Raw genomic sequence first — 13,088 nt, 5'->3', positions numbered from 1 at the left:
CACCTTATCTTAAGTTGCTTGGCTAATGGAAACACCCAGTTCTTGGGCTCCTAGCCTCACAGTTTATGAAAATATTTTCCCAAACAAGGACTGTTTTCTGCCTAAGAAGATCTCTACTACCAGCAATTATGATCAAAACATTTTCCCTTATTTCAGCATTGTGCCTGTGCTAAAGACAATACTTGTGTTTGAGAAGTGTCCCTGTGATCCTCCTGTAGGAGAAACTGAGTCACGTTCAGGGCATACACCATAACACGCCCACGATAAACCAAATCATCTCAAATACACAGCTGAGGGCCCACACCCACGGGCAATGATAATGAAATCAAGTGGGAGACTTTGAAGAAAGTCAGTGTTCAAAAAAGGAGTCCAAGTACGCAGCCTTTGATGGTCTGGCTCAGTCAAATTTAAAGGAGGCGATACCCTGCGTATTCTCCGGGCAATCCTCTGTGAGTATGATTTCTTACAGGGTTGACATTAGGGTTGGCAGCTGCAGTTCAAACTGAAAAGCCTGGACAGGTCACAGCACACCAGCATCGCTGTTGTAGGGTACAGCAGATCTGTATAATTTTAAAATCAACCGAACAGTAGGTGGGGCAACAACTGTCACTACACCCATTTTACCCTTGAGGAAATTGAAGCTCAGCTTGAGTGAGTAAGATCAGGGTCAGAGCCAAAGTGTGTACCCTGGTTTAACTTCTAAAATTTAGTTCTTTATCTCCTTCCTGCTTAGTTTGAGAAGTGTTATGTACAGTGGTTAAGAGCAAAGACCCTGGGTTCAAATCCTGACTTTATTTTTTACCAATCGAGAGACTGTGTAAGTTACATAACTGTTCTGTGCCTCGGTTTCCTTACCTACAAAGTAAGGACAGCAATAGTAGTTGTCTCATAGGGTTGTTGTGGACAGCAACTGAGCCTAGAACAACGTCTGGAGTGAAGTAGGCACTCAATGCACTGTTACTCTTCTTCTCTAGTTAGGGCTTCTTGCCTGTCTCATCTTCAGCAATAGATCCGTAATAGGCACTTAAGATGCTAAGCTCAGGCTCTGCCTTCAAGTTGCCCTATTAGGGGGAGGGGGAGCAGGCGAGTGAACAGCTGAGGTACTGTAACCCCACTGTGGGGGGTGAGTACTCTCATAGAGGCTGGAGCAGCGGGCTTCAGAGAACAGGACTGAAAATGGTCTGGGGGAGGAGAAGGTGCACGGAGCAGCCACGTTTGCTCCAGATCTAGAAGAATGAGTAATGATTTCCACAGGAGAGGTGTGGTATTTGCAAACAGGGAGTCATCAGGAGCTGCTGGTGGGTGGCGGTCGGGGAGGTGGAGACTTTCTGAGTAGTCTAGAACAAAGGGTGTTTGGACTGTGGAAGAAATGGTGAAGATCAGAGATGCTTTTCAATTGGTGGAGTGGCTCAGATAGGTGTTTTCAATAATTCCAGCCAGCATGAGTGGGAGAGGGGTCAGTGGGCTCAAGGAGGATGGTTAGGCATCTGTTGTCTAGAAAGATTCCACTCAGATCTCAACATGCCTGGGCATGATTTCTTTGGGAACTCCGACAGGCTGAGTGTGTCAGGCTGTGTTGAGAAACAGGAAGGTTCCACCCTGAGTGGCGAGGCGCCAGCCCGGGGCTTGTTCCTCCTGCCTCATTTTACTCTGTGAGGGGTGTAATGCCTGAAGAAAGAGCCTACAGGCTAAGTGAGGCCTGAGGCCTGCATACGTGGTGGCCTCGAGCTTCAGAGCAAACCTCAAGAGAGTTGGATGAAACATGTGACTCTTCTGAGAAAATAATCCACCTCAGAGACAGCTGTGTGACGCTGTAGGACCAAGGAGTTCACTACATTGCAGAAGACGTGTCCTCCCAAAGCTTCAGCTGACCCTGGGGTGGCAGTTAACCCAAGATCAACACAAGCCTGGAATGTGCAGCTGGTCCTTTCCCTCAGAAGAAATGTTTTTGTGGCAACCGAGGGATATTAAAGAGTGAAAGCAGTGTGGGTCATCTTTAGACTCACAGTGCATATTAGAGCAGTCAAGGTTACGAGAAAATCCTGCCGTTTGGAACATAACCTAGTAAAAAGCTGCTATATCAAAGGCAAGAAGGAGGGAAAGGGCAGGGGAGGAAGGAGTCTTCATCCTCAGGGGCCTTCCATGGGCAGCTGGCCGCCCCTCATCAACCTGAGCACCCCGCCCTGGGCCTGACGCAGGGCCTTGGAGCCTCCCCACCGACCTGGGCCTGACCTCTCCCGTCCCTGATGGAGCCTTTGCTACTCTTTGCCAGCTAGCCTGTGTTCCTGACTTTGGCCTTCCTTTTGCTGGATCTGCCCCGTCCTCATCTGGTGTTTTCTCTCCAGCCAAGTAAGCTGACTCAACCTCCAGAGTTCCCCTTCCACACTGACCGGGGTCCATACCACACTCTAGTAAACCCCCCTTCTTGTCACTCAGGTCGTCCCCTGGACACTGGGCAGCGGTGACCAGTGACGTGCCTGAAGGTGAGCCTAGCGACACCTGTGTTACTGGCGTCTTAGACCTAGGGAAGTCTCTCTCCAGGGCTGGCTGTGCAAATACAGCTGTTTATTATAAGCAGCTCATGGCAGCAGATCCTTTCTCTCATGTCTTTAGTTTCTTTCCAAAGTGCCAAGCACAGAGCCAGGTACATAGGAATTGTCTCACAAATGCCATTTGGAATGGCAGTGTTTGCCACAGAACACTACCACCTATTTTGATAGAGTCGTCCTCACCTCTAGGAGAGCCCACTGCTGGCAGGCTGAGGTGAGGCCATTTTGTGGTGGCTGGGCTCTGAGGCGAGGGCTGGATGAGCCCTGGGACGTGTAACGAAGAGCTGAGGAAGGGAAAGAAATCTCCTTCTGCTTCCTTGTTCCGTTTCCTTCTACATTCCCATGGGCACACGCTTCTGAGCTGCTTCCCTCCTGTTCCACAAATGCCTCTGAGATTTCCTGGCCGAAACATCAGCTCTCCCTCTGGACGCAGGCAAGGAACTCCTGGTGTCCGTGGCAGCAGCACTACTTTGGGTCACAGATGGAAAATCCCAAGACAGGCTCTAAGAAACAACTGCTGATTCTTGGCTTCTTTTTCGTGCCTGGTAATCTGACCCAGAAGGACCATCTACTTCTTACCCCGGGACACAGTCCACAGCTTTGACGCTCTGTAACAATCCATGGGATGTGGAAAGGTGATGAAAACACACACCTGCACAGGGCATGGCTGCTTAGGCAGCTCTGTTCTCTCAGTTTCTCTCATTTCCCTTAGCTGCCCTGCGAGATATTACTGCCACCTTTGTAAGAATGAAGAAAGGGGCTTGGAGAGGCTGGGGCTTGCCCAATACCACACAAAACAGAGCGGCCTTTGTGCTCCTGCTTCAGCGCTCTTTCCACACAGACTGGACCTCGTCGGGGTCAGGAGGGTGGGAATGTCTTGTGCTTTCTTGACACTCATGCCTTCCCAGCGGTGTCCCTCTCTCCTCCCCTCCTGGGAAGAGCACCACAGGCTTGCCACCCTGTTGGCATAAAACTCACTGGGTTTGAATCTGAGGCAAGGAAATTCAAGGCAGCCTCTATATGTGTTGTCCATCCTCCATCCTGAGGAAGGGCACTCGAGACAAGAGCAAGGCATGTGGCATTCTTGGCACAGGGCAAAGTGGAGTAACGGGGTGGTGGGGATGGGGTGCCCTATCCTCACCTTGGGGAGTTTAAGTAGCTCTTCTTCTGAAAGTGTTTCATCATCCAGCAAAAGTGTGCGTGAAGAACAGAAGGTAAATAGATGTTCCGTTTATACCGTTAAGAACTTGCAGAGAGGCAACTATATCTTATGACATAGTTTCATGTCAAAAGTGCAATTGTAACCCTCATTAGTGGTCCCAAGTTAAATTCCAGTACTTTGCCCTAAAACAAAGCTCTGACTTTCAGACTTCCTGGGGCCACCATAATTAAAGTCTTCGGTTTGCATTTTTTTCTCTTTCTGTTAAATTTGAGGGCTGCTTCTGACCCGCCCTTCTCCTTGCTTAGAGTCAACTCACACTGATAGGCACAGCGTTAGAGGTTTTCTCCTACACACTCTCATGAAATTCTCCTGGCCAGCCCTTTAGATTGGTTTCTTTTCTCAGTTTCAGAGATGAGGGAACTGAGGTTTGAGTGATTACGCCATTTTTCCAAGATCACCAGGCAGCAAGTGGTACCCACTGTGCTAGTCAATGGGTGGACATGACATGGGACTGTCTAGGGTCACAACTTTTCCCAGCCCCACTTAAAGCATTCTCAGTTGTCTTGTTTTCTATGTTTTTCTTACATCTCCCCCTCAGCCTCAATCATACCTCTTAATCCAAGTCTGGATTTACCAGTCTGGGTCTCCTTTGAAGGGCTGACCTTCCCCACGGTGCCTCCTCATCGTCTCAGGACGAGGAGTTTCATCGCAGACTCTAAAGGCTCTCTGAGGCTCTGTTAATAGTCTGTTCACCCTGCCTGAAGCATTCCTCCCTGTGCGCCAGCTACTTCTGCTATAGTGGATGGAAGTAGCTATAGATTTTGTTTACTTAACAGGTTTCTTCATCCCCAGTTTTCCAGTAACAGCGCTCTTCCTCCCCTCCCCTAGTCCTAATCCTCAACTGTCCATCATCATCTTCCTCCATCCCCTGGCAACAGAGGAGAGATGCTGAATGAGGCTCAGCCAATCAGAGGACTTGATCCCTCTGGCCATCATGATGGGTTCAAGGATGAGCACGCGACCCAATCCAATGATTATAGTTTTCCCCACTTCAAGGAATGAGGCAATGAATATGCTATACTGGTACTGACATCTTTCTTCACTTGTCCAACTATTCCCATAGGATAAATGCCTCATTTGGAATCGCTGAGTCATATGTAGATACATTTTAAATGTTGGCACATTTTGTGAGGTTGCCCTATGGAAAGGTTGGCCCAAATTTATACCATCCAAGCAATATGTGAGAGTTGGCTCTGCACACCCCAGCAACACTTGGTGTTGTCAATCTTTAAATGTTTGCCAGTCTGAAAAGCGCAGACAGCTGTTGAAATCTGTTGCCAATTCTGGGCCTCTTTTTGGGTCACGGTGCAACATGCCTGTCCCTAAAGTTACCTACTTGTGGCCTCGCTTTCAAATGTTTTTCCTGGTCCTTCATCCACCTTTATTGGTTGCATCCTGGTCTCACTGCTCCTGCTTGTATTCTGGTCTCACTCTGCTAGACTAGAGAGTGAGTCTTTATCTTACACATCTTCCTTTTCTCTGCAAGCTCCTTGCAGGTGCTAAGAGCAGTTTGGAACCCAACAATTATTTGTTGAATGAATGAATGAATAATTGGAAATCCTTCTGGGATCCACCCATTCTCCATTGGGTTCTGAACAGTGCCATGTGGTTGGGTCAGTGCTAATTTGCACAGATAAGTGCCCAAGAATGTCAGGTTTCAATGATCCCAATATTCTAATGTTTATACTGGGATGTTTAGGATCAGGGACATGACTGTCCCATTCCAGGAAATGCCACTTCCCATTGAATATCCTTGATTAACACATTTTTACTGATAATCTGCCATGTCTCTAGTGTGGGATCAAACACACAGTCCCTGATGTCAAGTAATTTATCTGCGCGAGAAGCAAACTAGCAAAAGAAGGATTTGAGTTTAAGTGGGAGCTGCATCACGTGGCATTTCTGAAATGCAATCCTTTGGGAAAAGTGGAGCATAATATGGGCTGGAAACATCTGAGAATGTTTTATAAAAGAGGTGATTGTTAAGGGGCATTAATGAGGATTAGAGAGGTGCTCTGTGCTCCCCACTTACATTCGGGGGATCTGAAGTCTTAGTTGTTATAGTATGAAGCAGTATTATAAGCCTGTAGCCTCTTTTCCACGTCTCTTTAGCTGAGTTTTCCACCTTTTTGGTTGTCAGGTTTAGCTACTCGTTGGCCAGGGGCAAGGTCCTGCATCCACAGTGCTTTTGGGAGGAGCATCAGAAATTGCCAGAAGCCCCACCAAGAGAGGAAACAAACATTTCCGAGTGAGGAGTAGTGGCCAGAATTGCTCATAGGTTTCCCTAGGGTAATAACATTCCCAAGCTATTTCAAATAAATCTGGCTTTTGTGTTCTATTCAGTGGTGCCAGGACCCCAAAGGGCCACAGTTGCTGGAACAGGAGACTCTGCCACTCTTAACAGGGAATTAGACTCAGTCTCTGAAAGGGGCATAGAAACTAGATAAAAGGGAGTGCATTCCAGGGAGGGTGAATTAAGAAAAGCATTTCCACGGGGTTTTATAGTTTATAAGGTCCCTTTACAAACATAATCTTTAGATAATTCCAAATAACCCTGAAGGTGTTGTTGTCTATTACAATTATTATTGTTACTGTTTCTAGGTTAAAAAAGCCCTGAGGGTCAGAGAGGTTAAAAAGCTCGTTCAAGTTCTCTCAGCTACTAAGAGGTGGGGCTGAGCCTCAATCCACGTCCTCTGACCTGGGTTGGTGTCCAAAATAATTGACAACAAATACGGCACAAGCACCATGGCTGAGGCTGGTTAGCTGTCACCACACCAGTTTCCTTCCTCTTCTCCTTGGGTCCACAGCTAGACTACCTCTCCCTGTCTTCTTGCAATTAGAGGTGATATATGTCACCTGCTATCCAGCCCCCAAATCTTTCATGTATGTCTCTCCCTGGTCTATCTCCCTCTTCCGGCTTGGAACAGTGACTCTGGAAGGCATGTGCTACAGAAGGCAAAGCATAGAGGGAGGGAGCCTGGGCCACAAGTGCCCACCTAGAGGAGACCCACCCACAAATCAGGAATACTCATTTTGGACTTTATCTGGGAAATAAACTGTGTTCATCCTTGAGTCACTATACGTTTTTGTTACAGCAGCTCACTTTACCATAATTCAGAACCCAACCTATTAGAACAGAGGTGAGCTGTAGCACCCTATTAATTGTTGGGGGAAAGATAATTCCCTGGCACTTCCAGCTCTCTGTAGCCTCAGGAGAGTCCTTTCAGAATGAGCTGCAGGTACTGGCTGTTGGGGGATGGGAGGAAGAGGGCAAAAATGGTGGGGGGAAAAAAAGGATCCAAGCTGAGCACCAGCATTGTTCACCATGTGGGGCCGAGATTGTGCCTAGAGAGGAGGCTGCACTAGCTGTTCCATGCAGAGGGGACCATAGCACATCCCGGAGTTGGGGTGTTTGGGGATGAAGATGAGGCAGCCCAGCTGACTCATGATCTGGTCACCCTGAGTGAGACAGCTCCCTCTGTTCCTAAACACACACGCTCGTTCGTTCCACCTCTGAACTGAAACAACTCCTTTTTTGCCTGAGCTCTTATTTCCAGTCAGAGTTCTCATCTCTAAGTGGCATATTTAGTTCAAGGAAACGTCCTACTCCTTCCTGAGCATTTCTGCCATTCCCATCAATCTGCCAACTTCACAAGATCAAGTTTAATATTCAATTTCTGTGATCTGAGTCCTGGCTGCAACGGAATCTGCAAGAATAAGTAACATTTGTTGAACGCTCGCTATTTGCCAGACTTTGTACCAAGCATTTCAAATAGTTCATTAGTCACATTGTTCATGGTCCCTGTGATGTCCACAATCCTCTCCGAGAGGGAATTTTCCCCACAGCCATTCTTGAAGGGAACATTGGGGTGCAGCGAATGCTGGCACTGTGCTTTATGCCTGATTTTTTTGTGTGTCAATCAGAAAGCTGTTGTTTTTAAAATTGAAGTCTTCCACGTTTGTTGTTAGTGTGGGGACCTGGAATTGGCCACCCCAAGATATGTCTCTTTGGCATAGGGATTATTTGAGGCTGATTGCTTTTGATAAACTGGGACAGGGAAGGAGGCTCTGAGGAATGGAACTTGCCCTTTGTTAGGACACATTTACATTTGTAAGGTAAATCTCTATCTGTAAAAGGTGCCCCCCTCTCTGTACCAGGAAGAAGAAAGGCGATGACCTTCTCTCTAGAAACTCTTAATCAATACCAAAGGCAAGGACTTAAATCTGCATTTTATTGTGCTTGTCTGGTAACCTCCTGTAACTGACTTCCCTCCCCCTCCCAACATTGGCATCTCTTAGGGATTAAGCATCTTTCCTTAGGCTAGGAACTGATTGCTGCACTCACCTGTGACCGCCCAGCTCCAGACAATTGACTTGCCTCCTGCTGCACCCACCGAGACAGCAGACCACTACCTGCTGTGTCCATCAAGCACTGTGCCGACAGGGCAATCTTGTGACTGTTGTGGGAGGGACATTTCAATCACATGTGAAACACCCTGTTTGGGGGTATATAACCACTATGTGCACCCCACTTCTTCGGTCCCCTTTCTTCCTTCAGGAGAAAAGGACCCGGGCCATGGTTCCTCATAAAGCTTTGTTTAATTTTCTCTTGCTATTCTGTCTCATGTGAATTTAATTCGTTCTCCGGCCAGACGAACCCCCATTTGGGAAGAGGAAATGTCTTCGTCCCCTACATTAGGTCTATTCTTAGATGTTTAATCCTTCTGTGTATAGTAAATAGGATTCTTGTTTTTGTGATGCTTTGAAATTGGCTATCGTTTGTTTATTAGAACATGATTTTTGTATGTTGAGTTTGTACTTGCCACCTTTCTAAACTCTTTCACTTTCAATAGTTTTTAAGTTTATTTTCTTTCATCTTCTAAGTAGACACGTATCTTGTAAGTAGTAAATACCTTGTAATAGACAAGATAATGACAATTTTTAAGCAGCTTTATTGAGTTAAAATTCACATTCAGACAATTTACTTTTAAATTTTTTTTAGCATATTCACAGAATAGTGCAACCATCAACACAATCAATTTTAGAACAATAAATGGCAGTTAAAAATTTTTTTTTTCTTATTGAATTGCCTCGGGTCCCCAGTAGATGGTTAAGTAGTAATGGGATCGTAGGCAACCTTGTCTCCTTCCTAATTTTTCTGGAATGTCTAAATTTTCACCATCGAATAGGATGTTTGCTAACGGTTTTGAGTATTAGCCTTTATCAAGGTAAGAAAGTGCCCTCCTACCTCTAGCCTGCCAAGAATTTTATGTTCTTATTTAGAAATAGGCATGCCTTTTATCAAATCCATTTATCAAAGTATTTATTGTGATGGGAATATCTTTTCTCCCTTTTAATCTATTAATGTAGCAAATTAATATATTCCCTGCTTAAACCCGTCTTTGCATTCTTCATGTATAATCTTTTTAAAACACCATTGGATTCAATTTGCTAATAGTTTAAAATTTTTGCCTTTCACTTTTTGGTGTGATTAGCTTATAGTTTTCTTTCCTTCTTTTTGTTTTTAATGTGCTATGCTGAGTCTCTTGGGGTGTTTTCAGGTAGTGACTAAGCAAGACTGAGGAAGCTACGGTGCCTAGCTATTTCTGCCCACCACGGACTCCTCCGATGGGTAATCTTGCTCTGGGGATTCTTGACGGGCTGGCAAAGCCTTGGTCAGTTGTGCATCCTGGTCTCACAGCCTCCCCTGCCCAGTCCAGACTCTGCCCTCTCCCTTTTGCCAGTGTTATTCTCCAATAAACTGTTTGCATTCCTAACTCCAGTTGACATCTGCTTCCCAGAGCCCCCACTGACCACATAGGCGACTCTTTCCAGCTTGATATCTTGCCTTGTAGACTTTTGTTTCCTACTAGAAAAATTTAAGTATCATAGAAATGATCAGGTCCTTGAAAAATACATGTAAATTGCCTATAAAACCATCTGGGCCTGTTGTCTTTTTCTTATGGCAGAGAACTTTGACAACAGTTCTCATTTCTTCTGTGTTTATTGGCCTGCTCAAGCATTCTATCTCCTCTTGTGTAAATTTTAGTAATTTGCATTTTCCTAGAAAATTCTGTATTTCAATCTAGATTTTAAAATTTCTCATTAACATTAATTTCTTTTTGGTGGTATCTTGAAATGCTTTAAATTCTACTCAATAGCTATCTTCTTTCTCATTAATCAATTCTAGTTATCTTTTAAAATTTTATTCACGTATTGTTTTTATGAGATTTAATTAGATTTGTCTATAATTATGATCTTGTCAAAGATCAAGCTTTTGTTTTATTAATCAAGTTTATTTTTTTGTGTTAGTGTTCCACCTCATTAAATTCTGCTACGTTTTATACTCCGCCTCTCTACTTTCTTTGGGTTTATTTTGCTGATCTTTCACTCTAGCGTCTTGATTTTAATGCTTCTTTCATTCATTCTGAACTCTTCTTTTTTCTAATAAATTTCCTCTGAGTCAACTTGGATCACATCCTGTAAGGCCCTGGAACAAAGTCTCATTGTGGCTTGTTTCTCGTTTGTAATTTCCTCTTTAACAGGAGATTTACTTTAGAGGAGCTTCAAAATTTCCAGCGAAAAGATTTCATTTTTGCTACTTTCTTATGTTTTGTTTTACTTTTTAATTTCTAATTTTATTGCATGGTGGCCAGAAAATAAGATTCATATGATTTCTGCTTATTGAAATTTATTGAGATTCTCTTTACAGCCAAATACCTGACTAGCTTGTCAAAGGACCATGGGTTTTTGGACAAGATAAATACTCTCTCTTTATTGGGTACAATGTTTTATTTATACGTGTATTAACTAGATATATTTCCAAACTCTCTTGTGCGGTGCACCAGAGCATATGACTGTTTTACCTTTTTCGGTGGACTGTAGCTTTTATCAACATGAACTATTCTTTGTTTGCTTTGATGGTTTTTATTTATTTTATTTTTTAAAATTGTGGTAAAATTCACATAACATAAAATTTCCCATCTCCACTATTTTTAAGTGTCCAGTTCAGCGGTATTAAGCAGACTTACATTATTGTGCAATCATCGCCACCACCCACCTACAGAACTATTTCCATCTGCAAAACTGAAACTCTACCCCCACTAAACACTAACTTCCCATTTCTCCCAACCCCAGCCCCAAACAACTGCTGTTCTCCTTTCTGTCTCTGTGAATCTGAGTACTCTCAAATTCAGGAATATAGGAATCTCACATAAGTGGAATCATACAATAATTGTCCTTTTGTTACTGGCTTATTCCACTTAGCATGATGTCCTCGAGGTTCATCTGCTTTGTAGCATGTGTCAGAATTTCCTTTGTTTTTAAGCCTGAATAACATTCCATTGTACATACATGTCACGTTTTGTTGCTTATGCATTCATCTGTCGACGGATGCTTGAGCTGCTTTCTCCTTTTGGCTACCGTGAATAACACTGCAATGAACGTGGACGTACACATATCTCTTTGAGTCCCTGCTTTCAATTCTTTTGGGTATAGACCTAGAAGTGGAATTGCTGGATCATATGGTAATTCTGTTTTTAAGTTTTTGAGAACTCATCATACATAGCGGCTGCGCCGTTTTGCATTTCCATCAATTTCTCTATACCGTTGTCAACATTTCTTATTTTCTGTTTCTTGTGGGGTTTTTTCATAGTAACCATCCTAATGGGTGTGATGCTTTTTATTTTAAATTATTGTTTCTGTTTTTATAGCAATTGTGTAATATTTTATACCTATTTAAGTGGCACATATTTCCCTATACCTTTATTTTCAAACTTTCTTCATAATCCTGTTTTAGATATACCTTTAGGAAATAGGATATGGCTTTATTTTTTCTTTTTTTAATCTGAACTGAAAATCTATGTCCTGTAATAGGCTAATTTAACCTGTTCGTGGGTACTGTGATTACTTATAAGATTAGATTTGTCCCTGTCATGCTATTTTCTGTTTTATATTTATCATACTTTCTTCCTGTTTTTTTTTTTTCCTATCTTTTCTTCAGCTGATCAGGTTTTTTTTAATTCCATTACTTTTCCTCTTGTGTGTTGGAAGTTATATATTCTATTTCTATTCTTTCATTGGTTACCATTAAATCGATAAGATATACATAAACATAATTTTCTAAAGTATTTTGAATTAATCTACATCAGAGGTCAGCAAACTGCAGCCTGTGGGCCAAATTCAGCCCACCATCCATCTTTGCACAGCTCTCAGGCCAAGAATAATTTTTGTGCTTTTAAATGGTTGAAAAAATCAAAAGAATAATATTTTGTTATACATAAAACTTCTATAATTCAAATTTCAGCATCCATAAATAAGTTTTTATTGAAACACAACCAATTGTTTCCTTACATTTTGTCTTTAGCTGCTTTGTGCTACGAAGGCAAAGACTGAAATGTTTGCAATCTGGCCCTTTACTGAATAAATTTGCTGCTCTCTGGTCTAGATGTGTGTCTCCCCCCGAACGAGGTAAGAATTAATACAGAGATTACGTGCTTCCTTCCAATGTCTAAACCTTACTCCATGCCACCTCTATATTGTATTCATTTGGGATTTTAGTTCCAGAAACTGGAAACAATATCCAAAATGTCCATTAACAGGGGAGTGGATAAACAAATTGTGGTACCTCCATACAATGGAATGCTGCTCACCAATAAGAAAAGAATGAACTACTGAAACTCACACACCTGAAAGCATGAGGCTAAGTGAAAGAAACTGAATGCAAAGGGCTACATACTGTATGATAACATATATGTGAAATTCTAGAGGAGGTGAAACTACAGTGATAGAAAGCAGATCAGTGCTTTCCAGGGGCCAGGAATGAGGGAGAGATGACTGGCTATGAAGAAGCATGAAGGAACTTTTGGAGGTGATGGAAATATATTATTTTTGTGGTGGTGGTTACACAACTGTATACATTTGTCAAAACTCATCCAATTGTATACTTAAAATTGGTAAATTTTATTGTGTATAAATTATACCTCAATAAAGCTAATTTTAAAAACCTGTTCTCGGCAAAACCAATCTTTAGTGGGAAAAAAACCTATGATGGGAAGGAGCATGAGAGAACTTTCTAGGTGGTGGTAATGTTCTATATCTTGGTGGGGGTTGCATTACACAAGTTTAATGCATTTATCAAAACTTAGCTAACCTATAGCTAAGATTTGTGCATTTCATTTTGTATAAATTTTACAAAAAGTGTGTCAAATATTGAACTTTAGTTAATAATATGCATGCTTGAATATTTAGAGGAAGTATACCGATGTCTGCAATTTACTTTAAAATATATCAAAAATAAGACGGATTCATGAATGGCT

The sequence above is a fragment of the Equus asinus genome, chromosome 6, assembly GCF_041296235.1.
Source record: "Equus asinus isolate D_3611 breed Donkey chromosome 6, EquAss-T2T_v2, whole genome shotgun sequence".
Taxonomy (NCBI): Eukaryota; Metazoa; Chordata; class Mammalia; order Perissodactyla; family Equidae; genus Equus; species Equus asinus.
The sequence above is the reverse complement of the archived record's forward strand: the minus strand, read 5'-3'. Positions refer to the sequence as shown.